The 23,600-nt window shown below is 37.0% G+C and overlaps 1 pseudogene; it reads left to right on the top strand.

The window, feature by feature from the left end:
- Positions 1–15,879: 15,879 nt before the first annotated feature.
- On the top strand, positions 15,880–23,076 carry LOC100664273 (UDP-glucuronosyltransferase 2B31-like; annotated as a pseudogene).
- Positions 23,077–23,600: the final 524 nt, after the last annotated feature.

Below are 23,600 nucleotides of genomic sequence, written 5' to 3'. Positions count from 1 at the left end.
TCCCTAGCTGCTCTTAAAATTCTCTATCTTTGGTTTTGGCAAGTTTGATTATAATATGTCTTGGTGACTTTCTTTTAAAATCTACCTTATGTGGAATTCAATGAACATCTTAGATAGATATCTTCTCATCTTTCACAATATCAAGGAAGTTTTCTGCCAACAAATCTTCAACAATTCTCTTTGTATTTTCTGTTACCTTCCCTGTTTTGGTACTCCAATCACTCATAGGTTATTTCTCTTGATAGAGTCCCAAATGATTCTTAAGGTTTCTTCATTTTTTTAAATGCTTTTATCTGATTTTTCTTCAAATATATTGGTGCCAAGTTCTTTAACTTCAAGTTCAGAAATTCTGCCTTCCACTTGCTCAATTCTGCTCCTCTGAATTTCTATTGAGTTGTCTAATTCTGTAGTTTCATTGTTAATCTTCAGAATTTCTGATTGCTGTCTGGCTATGGATTTTTCCAGCTTATTAAATTTTTCATTATGTTCCTTTTTAATTTCCTCAACTGCTTTAACTGCATGCTCCTTTGCTCATTTTGCGTGATTTCCTTCCTGATGTCTTGAAGGGTTCTGTATATTACCTGATTTCCTTCCTGATGTCCTGAAGGGTTCTGTATATTAATCTTTTGTATTCTGCACCCAGTGATTCCAGAAAGGCACTTTCGTATAGAAGATCCCTTGATTCTTTGTTTTGAGAGCTTGTTGAAGCGATCATAGTCTGTTTCTTTATGTGATTTGATATTGACTGTTGTCTCCAAGCCATCTAAAAGTTATTATATTATTTTATTTTATATTTGCTTACTGTAAAGAATCCTAGCTTCTTGCTTTGTTTTGTTTTGATGTGCCCAAATGGTTTGCTTGAGTAGCTAGGTTGATTATTTTCACATTTGAAGCTCTGACCTCCTGTCACCAGATGGCTAGAGCTGTTATCATGTATATAAGTCTAGGAGTCCATTCACTTTTCTTGTATAGATTCAGCTCGGGTGTTCAGGTAGCTGATCATCAAGTGTGTGGTACAGGCACTGTCCTACAGTCTTAGAGGGGCAGGGGTGATTGGTGTAGGTACCTGTATCTGGTTGCAGCAGGGGGTCAGACTCTGAATGAGGCAGAGGGTTTAGAACCATACTCCAAGTTTCTCTGAGGAAAGCTTGTTCCTCTTCCCTAGAGCGTACGGGTGGGTGAGTTTGGAGAAAGATCATGGGAACCCAAAATTTTTGATTATAAGAACTGGGAAGTACCAGTTATCATTGGATCCCTGTCACGGGTGGCTCGGTGACCTGAGTGGAGCCACCAGTCCTTAGTCCCCTGATGTGGGTAGGTGAGGACCTTGTTTAATAGGCAAAGCAATGTCAGACATCAAACACCCATCTCTCTACCACACAGCTGAAACAGTTGTAGTCTGCCAACAAGGGCCTATTCTCCTGAAATAGGCCTGCACTTGTCCATGCAGGGGGGAAAGGTACTTAAAGTCCACGGACCATTTATGCCTGGATAGGGAGCACTTCTCTTCTGAGCTCTCCAGATTAGTGGAGCTGGCAAATTATCTTTTCCCCCAGTTGTGAATTTATTCCTTCTGCAAGCCAGGCAGATCGCTCTAGGTGCTCAGTAGGGCCTATCTCAGGCCGAGGGAAGTTGACAGCCACTGAAGCTGGCTTGGGGAAGGGGGGCGTGGTAAACTATATGCAAGTACTTAGCTTTTGCCAAGAGTGCCATTCTATTTCTTCTCAGGTTCTGGAGGTGTGAGTAGCCTATGTGGCTGGCTGCTTCTCCCTGAGGAAACTGCGGCTGAATGCTAGTAGCAGCCCACTGCAGCCACTCCTGGGAACGGTGCCTGAGGGCTTCCGATGATTTGGGTCCGGTAACTCCTCTCCACTTCTGAACAGTGTCTTTCTCCCCCTGCTGTTCAGTACATTTTCTAACTTTGCCTTTGATGTTCAGGGCTCCTAGCTGGTCATAAGTATACTCGTTTCACTTGTTTTTTTTTGTTTTTTTTTTGTAAGAAGGCTTGCCAGAAGTGTCTGTTTATTCCACCGTCTTGGCCCTACTGCCCAATCATCCTTATTTTTATAGATAGAGAAGGAGTCCCAGAAAGGGTAGCAACTTGCCCAAGTTTGCCAAGATTGTAATCGATACAGCCAAAATTCAACCAGGATGTCTTAACTGTTCCACTTAACCTCTGTACTATACACAGCATCCTATTTATTCATTGAGTTTCAATTGTCCCTAGTTTCTGCACGTATTGGTTCTAGGTACTTCCACAGATACCAAACTTAGTGGATGCTCAAATTACCTTATCAAAAATAGTGTAGTATTTGAAATAACCCACCCATATCCTTCCATATTCCTTAATTCATCTCTAGATTACTTATAATACCTAATACAACACAAATGCTATGTAAAGAATTGTTTCATCACAATTGAAGACTTGCTCTGGAAGATAGCCTCTCTCTTCTTCTATGAGTTTCTTGAGCTTTTCTGGGAAAGCAGGTGTAGCCTGGGCACCAGCTGATGCTGACTCTGCCATGATTTTAAGTTCTTCAAGCTATAGTGCTTTGCATACCTAGCCAGCCATACCTTACTAACCTTAAAATCATTCCTCTTGCTCTTCTCAACCCCTCACACTTAGCTTTTGAGAGACTGCTTTGAATGCTTAATTGCTTTTCAGGAACCATTTTTCATGGAAATAAAGGGTGCACACAACACAAGTAGCAAATGAACAAATGAGATGTGAGGTGAACAATGCTCAAGCAATGAGTGCCGGAAAGAGATTGAAGATCTGCGAAATGGTGGGAGGCTACAGTGGGGGATGCCTGCACGTCTCTTCATTCACCTAGTGCTCAGTGTGCAGTAGATTCAAGTTTTGCTTTTATGAGCTTTTTGTTTTCCTCCAAATGTTTTTGATCCCTGATTGATTGAACCTGAAGATATGAAACCTACGGATACAGAGAGCTGTCTCTAGAATTAAAATGGTGTCTCAAGACTAATCAAGAAGCATCTAGGAGAACTGAGATACAATTATCTTTGTCCATAGTTGTGAAAACACCACAATGTGAGCTTTAGTATCTATTCTAGAATACAAATGAAAATGAAACTTTCATTAGATGACATGTTTTTATTCTATTTGCTTTTTCCTAAAAAGCTACTTCATCTTTTTGGGGGTGGGAAATAGAATATAGATTAATAAATGTTTAAGATGGTGCTAAATTTTACTGATGACTTTAAATATTCACAATTCTTTTAGTGTTCCTCATTTAGCAGAGGGCGTTCCTAAGGTGTCCAATCACTTAAGTATGAACTTAGGCTTTGTATCCTTGGTAATAAGGAGTTATGTAACCTGTTTATCTTAAAGAGTTTAGCCTTTATTGAGTCTTTACCAAGTGTCAGGCCTTATTCTAAATACTCATGTTGATCATTTAATTCTCACAGTTACTCATTTTCCTGTTCCCAATCTTTTAGATGAAAAAAATGACAGAGGAACATTATGGAAAACATTGTAAGATAATTTTTTTCCTGAACAAAGGAGTCAAAATAATAAGTATGATGTGTATTTTTTACCAGACATTTGAAGACATCATGACAGCCTTTCTCACTGTCAGAGGCATGGTTTCTTCTATGTATTTCTAAATTCTGTGACTCTAAAAGTATACCAAAAAGCAAACAAAGGAAACCTATTACCCTTGAGTTGATTCTAAGTCATAGAGACCCTATAGGACAGAGTAGAACTGCCCCATAGGGTTTCCAAGGAGCTGCTGGTAGATTCAAAATGCTGACCTTTTGGTTAGCAGTCGAGCTCTTAACCACCGTGCCACCAGAGCCCCTCTAAAAGTATATCATCAACATATTTCAAGTGCAAAAGAAAATTCAGTAACTGGGAGTTTAGAAAATCATGGATTTTACTGGCTAGAGTAAAAGTTCAAGGGAGTGAAATTGAACTCAAGCATATAACTATTCTCTTTTGATTTTCCTTTCTTTTTATGGTGTCTTTATTCTCAGACATACTGTAAATGTTCTAAAAATGACCACCACCATCTCCAGGCTTTCATTATCCATATAGCTCTTAGTATCAAAAGGAGAAAGATCATTTCTCCACCCAGTGTTGCTATCAATTCCTCAAAAGGTCTGAATAGCCATGGTAGTTTTATGGTGCCAGCCCTGATCTAATCTGTGTGTCCAGGGAAATGGAACTGCCTGACTGGACACCTTGGGAGGCAAGAGCAACATAGACTCTCATGGCCAGCTCCACTGGAATTATACTGGTAGGGACAGTTCCCAAATGACAGAGACAGGCAGTATATGCCCCTTACATGCATGATCTTATGTAAAACTAACACCTGAATGTCTCTGACTTAAAGCTACATTTTGTAATAGGTGTAGCTTCCTTCATGAAGTGAGTTTTTCTCCTGGTTGTCTTTTTTCATCCTACTATGGAATGCCTTGGTCACACTTCTGAAGTGCTTATAGATCCTACTTTGTTTTATTATTAAAAATGAGTCCTTGGGCATGTCACGTATATGAAATAGGAAGCTGTTGTTGTTGTTAGGTGCTGTTGAGTCATTTTCAACTCATAGAGACCCTATTACAACAGAATGAGACACTGCCATCTCCTGTGCCATCCTCACAATTGATGCTATATTTGAGCTCATTTTTGCAGACACTGTTTCAATCCATCTTGTGATTGATAGATTTACATTGAAAAGAAAAGAGTGGCTCTGAGGCTGCTATGCACAGCCAAACACCTGATGGCATTTGGTTTCTTGGTTTAGAGGTTTAGGGTCAGTTTTCCAGCTATGGAACATCTCAGCTAATTGATCTTATAATATGTTTAGTGCTTCTCTTCTATCTCCTAGTTCATTGTGTAGTTCCTAGGGTCTTGAAAGATTGAAAACGGCCACCCAAGGCATCTGAGGTGATTGAAAATATCTTGGCTTGAGTAAGAAGTGCCATAGTCCTCAAAGTGACATCTCTTACAGCAGATTTGCCTAATGTAGTAATACGTTGTGTGATTTCTTTCCTGCTGCTTTCCATGGATGCTGATTGTGGATCCAAGTAAAATGAAATCTGTGATAGTTAAGATTGTGTGTCAACTTGGCTGGACCATAATTCTCAGGGTTTTGGCAGTTTTATAATGCTGTGATCACTTCCCTGTTGAAATTTGATAATTGATCACCCATATGATGGAATCTGCTGAGTGGTATCTGTGGTGGTAAGGCCTGTGGCAGCTCACTGCCCCCTCAGCCTTCATCTCTCGACCTTCTGGCACTTAATTCCTTCCTGCTCACCATGCCAAGGTTGTTGGCTTGTTCCAGATCCAGCAACTGTCTCTTGTCTGACCTCTTGTTCTTGGGACTTGAGCTAGCGGCTTACTTTTCCATCTTGGGATTCACTGATCTTCACTGACTGTGAGCAAAACGTCTGCTCCCTGACCCGCCCATCTCGGATTTGCCAGGACTTGCAGCTATGTGAATCAGGAGAAACCTTGCTGTCTTGGCCTCTGACCTTAGGGATTCTTGATCTTCATAGCCTGTGAACAGGAGCCCTGCTCATTTTGGGTTTGCCAGCTTCTGTGGCTCCGTGAATTGGGAAAGCCCTCTATCTTGAACCAAGGACTTGGGATGTTCCAAATGCTACAATCGTGTGAGGTGTTTCCTTGATATGAATCTCTCTGTATATATTTATACGCTTTACTGGTTTTGCTTCTCTATAGAACTCAGTCTAAGGCAAAATCCTTGATAACTTCAACCTTCTCTCCATTTATTATGATGTTATTTATTAGTCTGTAAAGATTACAGCCTTGGAAGCTATGAGATGGTTGTACCCTGTCCTGTGGGGTAGCTATGAGTGGGAATGGACCCGACTGCAATGGGTAGAGGTTTATGTCAATGTAAGAAGGACAAATTGGAAAAGGAGAGTGAGAAAGGTTTGCACAACTCAAAAAGGTAATCGATATCACAGAATTATACATGTAGAAATTGCTGAAATTGTGTACTGCTGTGTATATTCTCAATAACAATAACAAATTATGAACAAAATAATACATACCCTCTGAACAAATAATAATACAATTTAAAAAATACTTAAAGTTAATGTGGTAACCTTACTTTCCATTATTTCCAGAGGAGCATGTTATCAGTTTGATGTTTATTATTACAGGTTTTTTTTTTTCTGTGTCTATGTAATCATATTTGTACCATTGTTTTAAAATTATTGACTTAGATAAATGTGGTTTATATATGATTGTAAGTCAAAGAGTATTGCTACAAAATCGTGCAAACTTTTATTAAACACAAATGTCAAAATGTGAGGCTGTTGTTTCTTGGTGTATCCTCCATCTAGGTTTATACGCTTCTGAAGGTGAGGTTTCCATCTCCCTAATCCTTCTCCAAAGAATTCTGTGCTCTTTGATTTACACCATGTCAAAACAGAAGTTTTGGCATCCTCAATGAACTTAAACTGTGTTCCTTTTAGATGTTTTTTCAGTTTTAAGAAGACAAAGAGGTCTGAAGGTGTAAGATCAGGGATATAGGGTGTGGATAGGATAAGTTTTCCCAGAGAAAATTCTCATAGGACAGTGTCATGAATTAAACTGTGTCCCCTCCAAATATCTGTCGGCTTGGCTAGGCCATGATTCTCAGTATTATCTGATTGTCCATTATTTCGTCATCTGTTGTAATTTTCCTGTATGTTGTAAATCTTACCTCTATGATGTTAATGAGGCAGGATTAGAAGCAGTTATGCTAAGGAGGTAGGACTCAATCTATAAGATTAGTTTATATCTTGAATCAATCTCTTTGTGATATAAAACAGAGGAACAAACAGAGAGACGGGTGACCTCATACCACCAAGAAACAAGAGCCAGGAGAATAGCACATCCTTTGGACCTGGGGCTCCTGCATGGAGAAGCTCCTAGTCTGGGGGAAGATTAATAACAAGAACCTTCCTTCAGAGCCAAGAGAGAAATACTTCCTCTAGAGCCGACATGCTGAATTTGGACTTCTAGTCTGCTAGACTGTGAGAGAATAAACTTCTGTTTTGTTGAAGTCATCCCTTTGTGGTATTCCTGTTATAGCAGCAGTAGATAAACAAGACAGGCAGTCCTTGCTACCCTCAAAGAATGAGCAGATACATGGTCATGATGGAAAAAAATGTCAGAGCAATTTTCCTGGCCTTTTTCTCATCAAAACATTTTTCAATTTTCTTAAAACTTCTTCATAATGATACCCCAGATCATCCTGTATCCTTCAAGAAAATCTATCAAGATTATCCCTTGGAAATTCCACAAAAAAGTTGCCATAACCTTCTGAGTGATCTTCCTTCTCTTGGCTCATTTTTGAGATCTTCCTGACCTTCTTTGAAAAGCTTGATCCATCTAAAAACTATTGTTTTATGTGGGGCAGCATTCTCATAAAACCATTGCAAAGCTTCAATGATTTTGGAAGTTGTCCACTTGAGTTTTGTTAAAACTTTGATGTTAACCCTGGCCTCAAAATCATTTTTTTTTTCCATGACACTAAAAATATCCTGTTTTTTAAGGCATTGTAACAAGACTAAGACAAATGTGTTACTGAGATAACTTGTTTGTAGCCATCCACTGATAGCAGAGACATTTTTAGATAAGTTTTATTTGGAATAAACTCATGTATGTATGTATGTACTGGAACCCAAGTAACAAAACTTTTCTTTTTTAATTATTTTACCAGATAGTATATATATTTATTATTGTACTTTAGATGAAGGTTTACAGAACAAACTAGCTTCTCATCAAACAGTACACATATTGTTTTGTGACCGTAGTTATCAATTCCATGGAATGTTGACAGTCTCTCTTCTCAACCTTGGGTTCCCTCTTACCAGCTTTTCTGTCAGATTCTGCCTTCTAGTCCTTGCCCCTGGGTAGTGTCCCTCTTTAGTCTAGTTTTGTTTTATGGCCCTGTCTAACTTTTGGCTGAAGGACAAACCACAGGAATGACTGTGTTACTGAGCTAAAAGTGTGTCCAGGGACTATATAGGTTTCTCCAGTCTCTGTCAGGCCAGTAAGTCTGGTCTTTTTTTGTTAGTTAGAAATTTGTTCTACATTTTTCTCCAGCTCTGTCTGGGACCCTCTACTGTGATCCCTGTCAGAGCAGTCAGTGGTGGTAGTGGGCATCATCTAGTTGTACCGAACTCAGTGTGGTGGAGGCTGTGGTAGTTGTGGTCTATTAGTCCTTTGGACTAATCTTTCCCTTGTGTCTTTAGTTTTCTTCATTCTCACTTCCTTCCAATGGGCTGAGACCAGTGGAGTATCTTAGATAGCTGCTCACAAGCTTTTAAGACTCCAGATGCTACTCACCAAAGTAGGATGTAGAACGTTTTCTTTATAAACTGTTATGCCAATTGAGCTAAATGTTCCCTGAGACCACGATCCTCACAGCCTTCAGTCCAGTAATTTGACCCCACAGGGAGTTTGGATGTGTTTATGGAGCTTCCATGATCTTGCCTTGTACAAGCAGGCTTCCCCAGTACTGTGTACTGTCTTACCCTTCACCAAAGTTACCACTTATCTATTGTCTCTTTAGTGTCTGAGCAAAACTTTTTGATTTACCCCCATATTTTGTTGTTGTTGTCAAAAAAGAAAAAAAACACCACAACTGGAAATAATATTTTGCAGGGAAACAATTCGACCCACAAAACTTATACTGTGCAATCAGCTTCGGTATCACTTTTTTCTTACAAGACACAGTAAGACGTTGGCCTTCTTCCAGGTAATGTCATTACCAAGTAGAATTTATGTGGAATTAGGTGCCACAAACTGTTAAGCACTCCACTACTGGCTACAAGGTTGATGGTACAAACCCATCCAGAAGTGAGTTGAAAGATCGGCCTGGTGATCTGCTTTGGAAATGTCACAACCTTGAAAACTCAATATATTAGTTCTGCTCTGCATATATGGGATCACCATGAATTGCAATCAACTCAATAGCAACTAACAACAACAAATAAATATAATAATAACCACTTGCTTTCCACTATAAAATTGAGCTATTTGAGAAATTCTTTGGAACTATTAGCTAATTCTCTTTTCTTCATTAACCTTTAAGAAAGATTCCACTGTTTACTTTCACTCTCCTTTTCAGCCTTTGTTAGGCATGCACTGTCTCAATTCAGTTTATGATAATATAGAACCTGTACTCTCGGGAGATCGCTTCCTTCAAAAGGAGACACAGCATCACTTGGATACCTTACAGATATGTTGAGAAATTCATTAAGTTTGTTGAACACAGATTGAAATTATGGTTATTAATCTAAATAACCATACCAGAGATGAGTACATCTTCTTTCTCTCTTTCCACAAAAACCTATTGCCCCATCCTTCCCACACTGGTAGTATGAAAACATTAAATCCTTTGGTATGGGTAAAAGTAATATAATCATCTTTTTCTTATAAACTTAGGCAAACAGTGGCTGATCTTAATCTGTAACAGCATAAAGAATATACACATTAAATAAATTTTATAGAAAATAGGTAAATCAAACTACAAGGGTCCCCTGAAGCCTACACATCAGAGAAGCACTTTAGGATCAAAGTGGTCCAGGTTGAGAAAAATGTAGCTGTTTTTATTGGTCAAGAAGACCATAACCCAAGTCTTACAACAAACATTCTTCAGCCTAAGACATGGATTTAATAGCAAAAGTAAATTAATTTAAATTTTGATGCTAGGGAAATGATAGTAAAAGCTTACAGCAGAATTTTCCGTACAACTAATCTAGATAATTGGCACATTTTTAATAAAAATTGAATATCATGCCTGTCTAAATTATCTAGTGCTGCTATAGTAGGAATACCAGAAATGGATGGCTTTAATAAAAAGAAAATGATTCTCTCAAAGTTTAGGAGTCCAAATTTCATGGTGCCAGCTCTAGAGGAAGGCTTTCTTTCTCTGTTGGCTCCAGGGGAAGGTCCTTGAAATCAATCTTCCCTGGGTCCAGGAACTTCTAATCCCAGGAAGCTTGGGTCCAATGCACATGCTCTGCTCATGGCACTGCTTTCTGGGTATTATGAGGCCCCCCTGTCTCTCTGCTCTATTCCCTGTTTCATATCTCAAAAGAGATTTATTTAAGACACAACCTAATCTTGTAAATTGAGTCCCACCTCATTAACATAACTGCCTCTAATCCTGCCTCTTTAACATCATAGATGAAGGATTTATATCACGTAGGAAAATACATCAGATGGCAAAATGGTGGACAATCAGACAATACTGAGAATAATGACCTAGCTGAACTGATACACTGATACACAATTTGGGATGACACAATTCAATCCATAATAGCACTGTAGGAGATAATACTTTTAAATCATGCATATAAGTCTGAATTAATTTTCTTGAAACTAACTTATAATGAATTTAACAGAAAAAGGAGTGGTATGCATTGTCAAGGAAGGACTACAAATCACAAACAAAAGAGACAAATGGTCCAATATGTAAAGAAATGAAAGCTGTGAATCAATATTCACAGAAGTAAAAATGTCTAGTAAAATAGAAGAAATGATAAAAGTCACTAAGAGTTGTTGTTAGGTGACATCGAGTCAGTTTTGACTCATAGTACAACAGAACAAAACTCATAATCACTTCCAATTCCTATAAACAACAAAAAGAAATACTGCCCAGTCCTGCAGCATCCTCACAATCCTTGTTATGCTATAAAGCCTATTGTTGCAGCCACCGTGTCAATCCATCTCATTGAGGGTTTTCCTCTTTTTCCACTGACCCTCTGCTTTACCAAGCATGATGTCCTACTTCAGGGACTGATCTCTCTTGAGAACCTGTCCAAATTATATAAGACATAGTCATGCCATCCTTGTTTCTAAGGAGCATTCTGATTATACTTTTTCCAAGACAGATTTGTTTGTTCTTTTGGTAGTCCATAGTATATTCAGTTTTCTTCACCAACACCACAATTTAAAGGTGTCAATTCTTCTTTTGTCTTCATTATTCGTTTTCCAGCTTTCACATGCTTATGAGTCTATTGAAACACCATGGCTTGGGTAAGGCACACCTTAAGTCTTCAAGGTGACATCTTTGCTTTTCAATACTTTAAAGAGGTCCTTTGTAGCAAATTTGTCCAATGCAAGGTGTCTTTTGATTTCTTAACTGCTGTTGATTGTGGATCCGAGTAAAATACAATCCTTGGCAACTTCAATCTTTTTCCCCTTTATCCTGATGCTGCTTATTGGGCCATTTGTGAGGATTTTTGTTTTCTTTATGTTGAGGTGTAATCCATACTGAAGGTTGTGGTCTTTGATCTTCATCAGTAAGTGCTTCAAGTCCTCTTCACTTTCAGCAAGCAAAGTTGTACCATCTGCCTAGCAGGTTGCTAGTGACTTTTCCTCCAATCCTGATGTCCGTTCTTCTTCATATAGTCCAGCTTCTCAGATTATTTGCTCAGCATACAGGTTGTGTACGTATGGTCAAAGGATACAACCCTGATGCACACCTTTCCTTACTTTAAACCATGCAGTATCTTCTTGCTCTGTTCAAACGACCACCTCTTGATCTATGCACAGATTCCTAATAAGGGCAATTAAGTGTTCTGGAACTCCCATTTTTCACAATGTTATTCATAATTTGTTATGACCCACAGAGTTGAATGCCTTTGCATAGTCAATAAAACACAGGTAAACATCTTTCTGGTATTCTCTGCTTTCAGCCAGGATCTATCTGACATCAGCAATGATATCCCTGGTTTCACATCCTCTTCTGAATCCCGCCTGAAATTCTGGCAGTTCCCTGTCAATATATTGCTGCAACCGCTTTTGAATGATCTTCAGCAAAATTTTACTTGTGTCTGGTATTAATGATATTGTTTAATAATATCCACACTTAGTGGGATCACCTTTCTTGGAAATAGGCATAAATATAGATTTCTTCCACTTGGTTGGCCAGGTAGCTCTCTTCCACGTTTCTTGGTATTGATATGTGAGTAGTTTCAGCACTGCATCCATTTGGTGAAACATCTCAATTGATATTTCATCAATTCCTGGAGCCTTGTTTTTCTCCAATGCCTTCAGTGCAGCTTGGAATTCTTCCTTCAGTACCATTGGTTCCTGCGTATATGGTACCTCCTGAAATGGTTGAACGTCTACCAGTTCTTTTTGGTATAGTGACTCTGTGTATTCCTTTCATCTTTTCTTGGTGCTTCCTGAGTCATGTAATATTTTCCCCATAGAATCCTTCAATATTGTAACTTGAGGCTTGAATTTTTTCTTCAGTTCTTTCAGCTTGAGAAATGGCAATAGTGTTCTTCCCTTTTGGCTTTCCATCCCTAGTAATTAGGAAATGAAAATTAAGACAATAAACTAATTTGGCACAGACTTGTAAAACAAGAATCTGAGAAAACTATTTTTGAAGGAGTATATACAGAACAATCATTCCAAATTAAATTGGTTTGACCCAGTAAATCTACATGTAGGAACTCGTGCTACAGAAATACTTGAATATGAGTATACATGAGATGTATGGAAAGATGCTCCCAACAGTGTTTAAATGAGTATCAGAGAACCTCTAATAGAGATAAAGTTTATAGTCCTTAAAGGGAATAGGCAGGTTGGTTACAGGCAATATTTTTGAATGCTGTCCAGGTCGCATTGCTTTGTAAAAAAAAAGTTTCAGAAATATTTTAAATGATACTATGATAATCTTTTCTTTGAAAAAAAAAAGAAATATCTGTAAACTTGTATAAACATATAGAAATTCAAGGGATCCAAAATGGTCATAACAATCTTGAAAAGAAAATGGAAAGTTGAAAGAATTACATTTCCTGATTTGAAAACCTACAAATATACAGTTATTAATCAAGATGGTGTGGTACAGGCATACAGATAGATGTACAGATCATGAAATAGAATTGGGAATTCAGAAACACAATCACACATTTATGGTCAATTGTTTTTCAACAAGAGTACCAAAATAATTCAATGGCAGAAATAACAGTCTTTTTAACAAGAGATATTGGAAAAACAGAATATCCACTTGCAAAATAATTAAGTTGGATTGCCTACCTCAACCCATATATCAAATTAAACATGTTGCTTCAAAGAATAAAATCAAGAAAGTGAAAACACACCCCTCCAAATGGGAGGATATATTTGCCAATCATATATCTTATAAGGGACTTGTGACAAGAATATATAACAAGTTCTTACAAATCAATAATAAAAATACAAAAAGCCCAGAGAAAAAATGGACAAATAATCTGACTAGACATTTCTCCAAAGAATGTATACAAGTGGACAATGGGCACATGAAAAAAGAATCAGCATCATTAGTCATCAGAGATGTGTAAGTAAAAACCACAAGGAAATAAAACTTCATATTCATCTAGTTGACTATAATCAAGACAATAATAAAAAGTGTTGTCAAGAATGTGGAGAATCTAAGTTAATGGTGGCAAATTAATTTGGGTATAGATAGCAAGAGTGATGACACAATGTAAAGAATGTAACCAAGATCATTGAATTGTACATGTAGAAATTGTGAATGAGTGTATGTTTTGCTGTGTCTATATTTTCACTGGAATCCCTGGTGGTGAAGTGGAAGAATGAATTTTTTTTTTCTTTTTTCATCTTGGGCATTTACTGTTTTCAGACAAATATATTAAAGAACAGAGAGATACAGTTATCCTAATGTACAATGAAAGAAATTCTCCAAACAATGTAGTTTCTTCAATGAATAAATTACAATGAGAAAAGATGGGGAGGAGCTTTTGAAGATTAAAGGAGAATTGGGAATCATGTCAAACAAATGCAGTGGGTGGAACTGGCTTGGATGTGAATTTAATTAAGCCAACCATGAAAGGACGTTTATGAGGCAATTGAGAAAACTTGAAGAAATTAGATATTTGATAATATTAAGGAATTATTGATATATTTTAGTTATAATATTATTGTGTTTATTTTTTTATTTTTTAAAATAATTTTTATTGTGCTTTAAGTAAAAGTTTACAAATCAAGTCAGTCTGTCACATATAAGCTTGTATACACCTTACTACATACCCCCATTTACTCTCCCCCTAATGAGTCAGGCTGCTTCCTCCTCCCAGTCTCTCATTTTGTGACCGTTTTGCCAGGTTCTAACCCTCTCTACCCTCCCATCTCCCCTCCAGACAGGAGATGCCAACACGGTCTCAAGTGTCCACCTGATACAAGTAGCTCACTCTTCATCAGCATCTCTCTCCAACCCATTGTCCAGTCCCTTCCATGTCTGATGAGTTGCCTTTGGGAATGGTTCCTGTCCTGGGCCAACAGAAGGTTTGGGGACCATGACCACTGGGATTCTTCTAGTCTCAGTCAGACCATTAAGTCTGATCTTTTTATGAGAATTTGGGGTCTGCATCCCACTGTTCTCCTGCTCCCTCAGGGGTTCTCTGTTGTGTTCCCTGTCAGGGCAGTCATCAGTTGTGGCCGGGCACCATCTAGTTCTTCTGGTGTCAGGATGATGTAAGTCTCTGGTTCATGTGGCCCTTTCTGTCTCTTGGGCTCATAGTTATTACGTGACCTTGGTGTTCTTCATTCTCCTTTGATCCAGGTGGGTTGAGACCAATTGATGCATCTTAGATAGCCACTTTTTAGCATTTAAGACCCCAAATGCCACACTTCAAAGTGGGATGCACAATGTTTTCATAATAGAATTTATTTTGCCAATTAACTTAGAAGTCCCCTTAAGCCATAGTCCCCAAACCCCTGCCCTTGCTCCACTGACTTTCGAAGCATTCAGTATCCCGGAAACTTCTTTGCTTTTGGTCCAGTCCAGTTGAGCTGACCTTTCCTGTATTGAGTATTGTCCTTCCCTAGAATGAATATTTTTTGAAAGAATTAGAAAAGAAAAGAATGGAGAAATTGAAACCTTCATGCATGCAATTTGGAAAACTGTCTGGTATAAGGTTAAACACGGTTACCATATGATCCAGCAATTCTATTTCTAAGTATTTTCCAAAGAGAAATGAATACATATTTCCATACAACCCTTGAAAATGAATGTCCATAAAAAGCATTATTCATAAACAGTATAATAATGAAAAAGTAGAAACAACCTAAGTGTCCACCAGCTGATGAGTGGATTAGCAAAAGTGGTATATCCATACAATGGAATATTATCTGGCAATAATAAGAAATAATGTCCTGTACATAACATAACATAGATAAATATCTAAAACATTATGCTAAGTAAAAGAAACCCATCACAAAAGACCACATATTATATGATTTCATTTATATGAAATATTCAGAACAGGAAAATCTCTAGAGACGGAAAGCAGATTAACAGTTTTCTAGGACCGGGGTAGGGATGTGGAGCGGGGAGAGAAGATGGGAAGATTGAGGGGTGATGGGCTAGAAGCACAGGATTTCTTTGTGGTGTGATTAAAATGTTCTAAAATTAATCATGGTGATGATTGTACAACTCTGTGCATATACTAACAACCATAGAATAAAAAAAAATGGAACACGTTAAATTGAAGAATTGTTTAGTTTGTGAATTATATGTCAATAAAGATTTTACCAGACACAAAAAGCCTTGAATCATGATATCCAAAAAAAAAAAAAAAATTGATGCAAATTTGTAACTACTTTGTGTTTAGTTCTTGTGTCAAAGAGATTGTAATCACAAGTGGCCTCACACTTGCCAATGTTCTTAACTCTATTCTAAAATCTATTTTATAACACAGGTGACACTGAAATGTTAGGTCATTGATTCTTAGCTGTGCAATAGTACTTACAATAAAAGGGACATTAAGTACACTCAGGCAACCACAAGGTCATCTACCCTTTGCTTTTTCCACTTGGCATCCACGTGCTCTGACTGTTCATATAATGTGTTCACTTTGATGTGTAAGAGTTGTGTTTTAACTTCATGAGCAATGGCAGAAGGGAACAGATTTTTGAAAGAAAGATATTCATTTAACCAAGATGTCTATGAAATGGATTTCAGGTCTTCTGCTGATACAGCTGAGTTGTTATTTTAGCTGTGGGACTTGTGGAAAAGTGCTAGTGTGGCCAACAGAATATAGCCACTGGATCAATATAAAGACAATACTGGATGAACTTATTCAGAGGGGTCATGAGGTGACTGTTCTAACATCTTCAGCTTCCATTCTAATTGACCCCAACACACCATCTGCTATTAAATTTGAGGTTTATCCTACTGCTCTTACTAAAGATGATTTTGAGTTTTTTTTTCATGACCTGGATCAGGAAATGGACATATGATATGCTGAAAGACACATTTTGGACATCTTTTTCAGTATTACAAGAAATCCTTTGGGAATATCCTGACTGTATTGAAAGACTTTGTAAACATGTAGTTTTTAACAAGAAACATAATGAAACTACAAGAATCAAGGTTTAATGTCATTCTTGCAGATGCTATTGGCCCTTGTGGTGAGCTGTTGGCTGAGCTACTTAAAATACCCTTTGTATATAGTGTTCGGTTCACATGTGGCTATACAAATCGAAAAGTATAGTGGAGGACTTTTTACCCCTCCTTCTTATGTACCTATTGTTATGTCAGAATTACCTGAATGAATGACATTCATGGAGAGGGTAAAAAATATGAAATATGTGCTTTATTTTGACTTTTGGTTCGAGACATTTAATGGGAAGAAGTGGGATCAGTTTTACAATGAAGTACTAGGTAAGTTATGTTTTTAGTTGGTAGAAAGAAGTCCTAACTTTTCTTGTGCCTTTGAAGGTGAATTTGTATAAATAAAAAAACAGAGGAATTTGTTTTTCATAAGTAAAAGATGAAATGAAAACATGAAATGATTTATCAACCTCACAAATATTATAAAGGCTTCTATTATAGAACCAGCTAGAAAAACCTAGTGGCTAGTCACTAGGACAGGGGACTCCCAAGAGTCAGAAACTTCCAAATTAAGACACTTTGAATTTCTTTAATTAATTACGTATGTATTTTATTGTAGTTTTTATTTTTTAAAAAAGTCATTTTATATCTCCATGAATGTTTGGATGAACATAGATATGTGTATTGAAGAGTGATACGATACATATTCCTAGCATAACTATGTATGTAGCATTGGGAAAAATACTTGTGTAGCTCAGTTTTGTTATTGATTCACTAAAATATTTTGCCGTATTACCTTCTCAGTATTCCTTCTCAGTTGAGAGACATACTGGCTTTATCCCAGATTCAAAAATTATAATTTGTATCTACAATTTTTATTAATCTGTTATTCAAATAGCCATAATCAAAATAACATAATTCTACTTAACTTGTGCCTAGTGAAACTTGAGGTTTCTAATGATTCCACATTTCTTCACTAAGTGCTTTCAAATCACCAAACTAAGTCTCTCTTTTAAAAAAAATTCACAGTGAGCACATTTATCTCCATAATTTTTGAAAGTTTCTGGTATTTAATTGCAAATAGTTTTATTTAATTATGAAATATTATTCAGTTCTTCACTTGAACCAAATGCCATAGTTGGTACAAGGAATTGAGGCATACTCATAAAAACCTCAAAGTTTAGTTGGAAAACCAAGTGTCAAGGGACTGACTTGCTAAATTATGGAAACTAGACTGAGTACTTCTGTTTTCATGGTTATGGTACGATTAATTGATTGAGGAGCTCACGTTCCAGTTGTTTGCAGTTTTGGATCTGTTACTTTTGCAACTTTAGATAATGTAAATGCGTATTTAATTCTACAGTGGCTTAGCTTTAATAATTGTTTATGGTGGTGAAAGTACTGATGTGACATTAGAGATGTAAGGCTCCTCTCATGCTTTTAGAAATCTTTAGCCCATTATTGCAAGCAACCCTCAGAAAATTACTCTGATATTTGGATGTCATTTTTTTCCCGTTTTCCTCCACTTTTTGTTTTCTGCTTTCTTTTCAGGAAGACCCACTACATTATCTGAGACAATGGGGAAAGCTGAAATATGCCTCATTAGAACCTACAGGGATTTTGAATTTCCATGCACATTCTTGCTACATTTTGACTTTGTTGGTGGGCTCCACCGCAAGCCTGCCAATCCCTTGCCTAAGGTTAACTTACTACAGTTGGTTTAGATTTTCAATTGAAATGATTCTACTTTCTTCATTCAGAATGTTTGACTAAGTAAGAAAGTTGTGGGAAGCATGCTAAAGTGACCTACAAATTAGAAATTCATATATTTCCTTGCCACCACAAGTGTCTGAATATCATCATGACAAAATGAAAGTAGGATATCTGTGAGACTTTGAAAATAGACTGATAAAGCCTTCATTATTCAGCACATAAGAGAGTATCAGTCATTTATTCAGAGATTGTTTTTAGTGAGACTACCATATTCCAGGCGCGCTAGGTGCTGGTTGGATATAAAGAAAAACTAAACAGTCATGGTCTCTGCCCCCACACCCCACCCTAGACACACATATCGTATATTCTAGTTGGAAAAATAGAACAGAATCAAGTAATAAAAATACTGTATGAAAAGTGTTACAGTAAGGAAAGACCACAGTGCTAAGGGAACACCCAGGAGGGACCATAGAAAGTAACCTGGAAAAAAAAAAAATTATTTTATTTTATTTTTTGGAGTCATTGATAATTAAGGTGAAGGGTGTGCAGGAATAGGTAGAGAAGGTGGGGGAGAAAGGAAGACAAAACAAAAGCAGCAATAGTAGTGATGGAGGTCCCCAAGATCTCCTAGTGGGCAAAAAGAGGAGGCGTAAAAGAGGCAGATGAAGTTAGTCGGAACCAGAAGGAGTTTGAAACATCTCTTAGGGGCATTGGGGAGCCAGTGGAAAGAGTTAAGCAAGGGAGAGATATGAGAAGATTTTTTTTTACAAAAGAGCCCTCAAAATGGATTGGATTGTGAAGGAACAAAACTGTAGAATGGCAGACTTCTTAGGAGATTGAGTCAGGAGATCAGGCACCAGATGGTGGGAAACTAGAATGGTCATGGAATGAAGACAATTCCTATAATACTACCAACCTCATATGATTGTTGTAAGAAAAATATTAGTTAATACATATAAAACACTCTTCCAAATGCCTCTGGCACAAAGTAAGTAATCCAAAAGTAATATTAGCTACTGTAATTGTTACTATTACTATTAATCATTTCATTTGTGTCAGGCACTTTAAATATACTTCTCATTTAATAGGAATTGGTTTTCCAGTAGATCAGAATTATATTCTCTAGCAAAGTCCTAAAGAACAAATATCCTGTGGAGGTTTTAAAAGAGAATTATACGTTTTGGCAAACAGGTGAACAGGTCGAAATGCTTAAATATTGTTGTAAGGATTTAGGCTCTTCACTTGCTTTGTAGCTAAAGGGAAGACCTTGCTAAACACTATAAATGGGTGAATACAAATGGGTGCACCCAACAATATTTGGAGCCATCGCCAAGCTCACTTGCCTGAAACTGTTCATCATTTGAAACCTCACAGTTTTACATCTTTGAGAATAAAAGGGATGGGTTAGCCTATCAGAAGAAGTGTTTTCTACCATATACCAACCCTACAGGAAATCTCAGTAAAACTCCCTTGAGTATAAAAACAAACCAAACTCACTCCACGGGATTTCCAAGGATGGGCTGGTGGATTCCAACTGCTGATCTTTTGTTTAGCAGCCATACATTTAGCCATTGCAGCACCACAGCTCCCCTTTGAGTATATGCTTATCTGTATCATAGCTGCCTGATAGAATGAACACAGAAAATTTGTCCTGTGCATATAATAAATAAAAAAAAAAAATTATATACACAATAAAGAATTCCTGCCACTTGTATCTGAACAATTCTACTAGTTTGACCTCACAAAATACTTCTGTCAGCATATAGGAAAATATTCCTTAGGAAGGAAAGCAAGAATCTAATACATTTTAAATTACTACTAGAACTTTAAGACATAAATAAAAAGTAGGCATTCTTTATTGCCGTAGTATATAATCTGTTAAAAGATTTGTTTTGTATACCTTCTTATTGGCAGCAACATAAAACTGAGATCCTCTTCAAGGATTAAAACTCAACAGTCATTTTGAGTGTAAATTGTATAGGCTATATATATATATATATATAATGCTTTTCAAAGGGTCCAAATGCTGCAATAAGATTAATGGATGTTCCTGCAATCTAACCTTATTCGTGGAAGATTTTCCCATTCATATTAAAGGAAAATGACAGTAGGAGAGTAAAAAGAGAGCAAGAAAGAGAGGATGAATAGTAGTATAATAGCTAAACGATATATTTACAGTAGTTGTTATTTACATTGCAGAAACAAAATTTGAATCCAAGTCAATGATGTGAAGACTGTTATCCATTATCATAAGAAGGGATTGTTCCCCCCATATTACTTGCTTTTCCATTAATTATTTTACTCTCGGTTATTTGACTTTTTTGTTAAAAAAAATTTACAGAAATAAGATATTTGGTAAAATGCATCAAAATATTTAAAAATAAGTATTGCCTTTGACCTCATTATATACTTATATGAACCTACACAGGCAAAAGAAAAAAAAAATCAAGTGGCGCAGAATAAATATGTATGGCAGTGTTATTTATAAAAGTAAACATTGACAGTAATTTAAATTCCAACATTTATGATAGGTTAAATAATTTATATGTATCCACACTATTGCAATCATTTCATCCAAGAATGCTTAATTACACAAAATCAATCATTATATAAGATTAGCTGGAAACCAAGGGACAAATTGTTAAAAACAATATGATGCCAAATTTATTGTAGAAAAAAGATATATACAGTGGAATTACAAATTTTTAAATACATGTCATATATGTATATATACATCAGAAACCCTAGTGGCATGGTGGTTAAGAGTTATAGCTGGTAACCAAAAAGTTTGCAGTTTGAATCTACCAAGTGCTCCTTGGAAAATCTATGGGGCAGTTCTACTCTGTCCTATATGGTCGCTATGAGTTGAAATTGACTTTATGGCAACAGTTTTTTTTTTTTTAATATGTATACATTTCTGCATATGGATAATATAAACACTAGAATGAGTGGATACAGAGTTTAAACACTTTCAGAATGGAATTTATGGGTCAATCTTACTTTCCTTCTTATATTTTTCATACTTTTCCAAAATTTCTTACAATGTGCTTGTATTATTTTCATTAAGATGTCACAGAATTAGGAAAGAACCAAGTAAGTGATTAATCTGTAAAGAAAGATTGTATTACTTTAAACTACCAGGGTCCGTCTTGCACAGCAAAGGGAGCATAAGTCAGAATAATTCTCAAACAATTCCAGGTGAACATGTCTTCACTAGGAACTATGTAAGTTTCAAGTGAGCTTCTCAAGAGGGTGACCAGATCCCTCCTGGAGAAAGGCCCCTTACCTCTCCCACTGGGGAGATAGTGCTTCCTCCAGGACACAGTGAGGTGATGATGAAGGTCCCTCATAGCCACAGTTATGCATAGCACATTCCACAGGCACATCAGTTTCATAACATGATTTCAGGGCAAGAAGCATCACAAATAAAAAGCCTAGAAATATGGATATTCTGATATGTAATTGCAAATGTATATTTATGGATTGTAAATGGAAATCTTATGACTATTTCACAGATATTCTAAACCCAAAGTTTTTTGAATGTTAGAGAATCTTAACCTCTGGACGTTAAAGAGTTATTAGAGGAATATTTGTGAAACTATGAGAAAGTTTAAGGTGTGACATAAAGGATTATGTAACTGGGTGATATATACAATCATTCCCACCAAAACTTTTTTTCCTTAGTGTTCGTAGTCATGAAGTAAAATACTAATAGCTCCCAACCAAAAGAACCCTCCAGAAAACCTTCTAGAATAAACACGTGATTTAGTAGAACTGTAGAGAAACCCTGGTGGAGTAGTGGTTAAGTGCTACAGCTGCTAACCAAAGATCAGCAGTTCAAATCTTCCAGGTGCTCTTTAGAAACTCAATGAGGCTGTTCTATACTGTCCTGTAGGGTCGCTATGAGTTGTAATCGACTCGACGGCAACAGAAACAGGTATAACCAAACAGGTGCCGTCCGAGTTGATTCCAACTCATGGTGACCCCATGTGTATCAGAGTAGAACTGTGCTCCACAGAGTTTTCATTGGCTCATTTTTCAAAAATAGATCACCACAACTGTCTTTTCGGGTACCTCTAGATGGACTTGAACTTGCAAACTTTCGTTGGCAGCCAAACACAGCATTTTTTTGCACTGTGCTGGCACTCCAGTAGAAATAGAACTATATAGAATTAAAGCTGAGTTAAGATCCTGCTCTGGCGTCTCCTTCCAAAAATGTATATTGGTAATTAATAACTATAAAAGAAAAGTCAGTGTCCCTCTCACTACTGTGTAACTGCTTAATTTTGTTTCTTGCTTGTATCACACTCCCACCCCCATCACACACATTTACACAAATATACCTAATAAAGGCCGTAGATTTCATATCACACATCTTCCAAAGGAACTGATTGCTTAGTTTTGTAAAAAAGCAGCCACTATAATTTTTAATAATTTCTCTCTATTGACCAAGATCCCTGAGGAGCACAAATGGTTTGACCTTGTGTACTAATCAAAAAACTGGCAGTTCCAATCTACTCAATGGCACCATGGAAGAACGGTCTGGAGATCTGCTTCCTTAAAGGTTATAGTGGGGGGAAAAAAAAAAGCTATGGAAATTTGTTCTACTCTGTAACACATAGGGTTGTCATTAGTTGGAAATGATTCTACAGCAGTGGGTTTGGTTTTGGTTGTCAGTTCTTAATTTTCCCTCTTGAGTTGTTTGTGGCCAAATCTTTAAATATTCTTCAATATTTTGTTGCTGTTTCATGATGAAACAAATGCTGTCTTCACAGGAAATAGAAGAGTTTGTTCAGAGCTCTGGAAAACATGGTGTTGTGGTGTTTACTCTTGGGTCAATGGTCAGTAACATCACAGAAGAAAGGGTCCATATGATTGCACCAGCCCTTGCTCAGATTCCACAAAAGGTTAGATAAAGTACCTTAAAGGTGACAAACTACTTCCCTAGTCTGTTCAACTCTGTAAAGTTCTGATTATGAGAATTTTCTGTAACTGTTATAAAAGCCCCCCAAGTGTCTGTCAGTTTGTAGTACTGTGGGTGCTTGCGTGTTGCTGTGATGTTGGAAGCTATGCCACTAGTATTCAGATACCAGCAGGGTCACCCATGGTAGACAGGTTTCAGCTGAGCTTCCAGGCTAAGACAGACTAGGAAGGAGGACCGGGCAGTCTACTTCTGAAAGTTTGGAATAAGTGAACATAAGTTAACTCCCTTCCATGTCATTCAAAATAATAAAAATAGTAATAATAGAGAGCCAGGTTAAAATGAAATTTAGGAAATGAGAGCCAGGGTAACAAATAGGAGAGAAAAAACATGTATATCATTAGGAATTCACTACTGTTTTTTTACACTAGATACATGACTGCCCAAAAAGTCCCCAAATGCTTGAATTTTTCACTGCTAATCTCAATGTTTTTGGCTACTATGCTAGAAACAGCATAATTACATATGAAATAATTACCTGATATTCATTTAATGTGGGTATTCCTATTTACTTCAGTGTTTTAGTGGCTCTGATTTCCTAACATCTCTTGTCCTCATTTCCTTTGTCATAG

This window comes from Loxodonta africana, chromosome 5, assembly GCF_030014295.1.
Source record: "Loxodonta africana isolate mLoxAfr1 chromosome 5, mLoxAfr1.hap2, whole genome shotgun sequence".
NCBI classification, from domain to species: Eukaryota; Metazoa; Chordata; class Mammalia; order Proboscidea; family Elephantidae; genus Loxodonta; species Loxodonta africana.
Note: the sequence above shows the minus strand (reverse complement) of the source record. Positions and strands in the feature narration are given on the sequence as shown.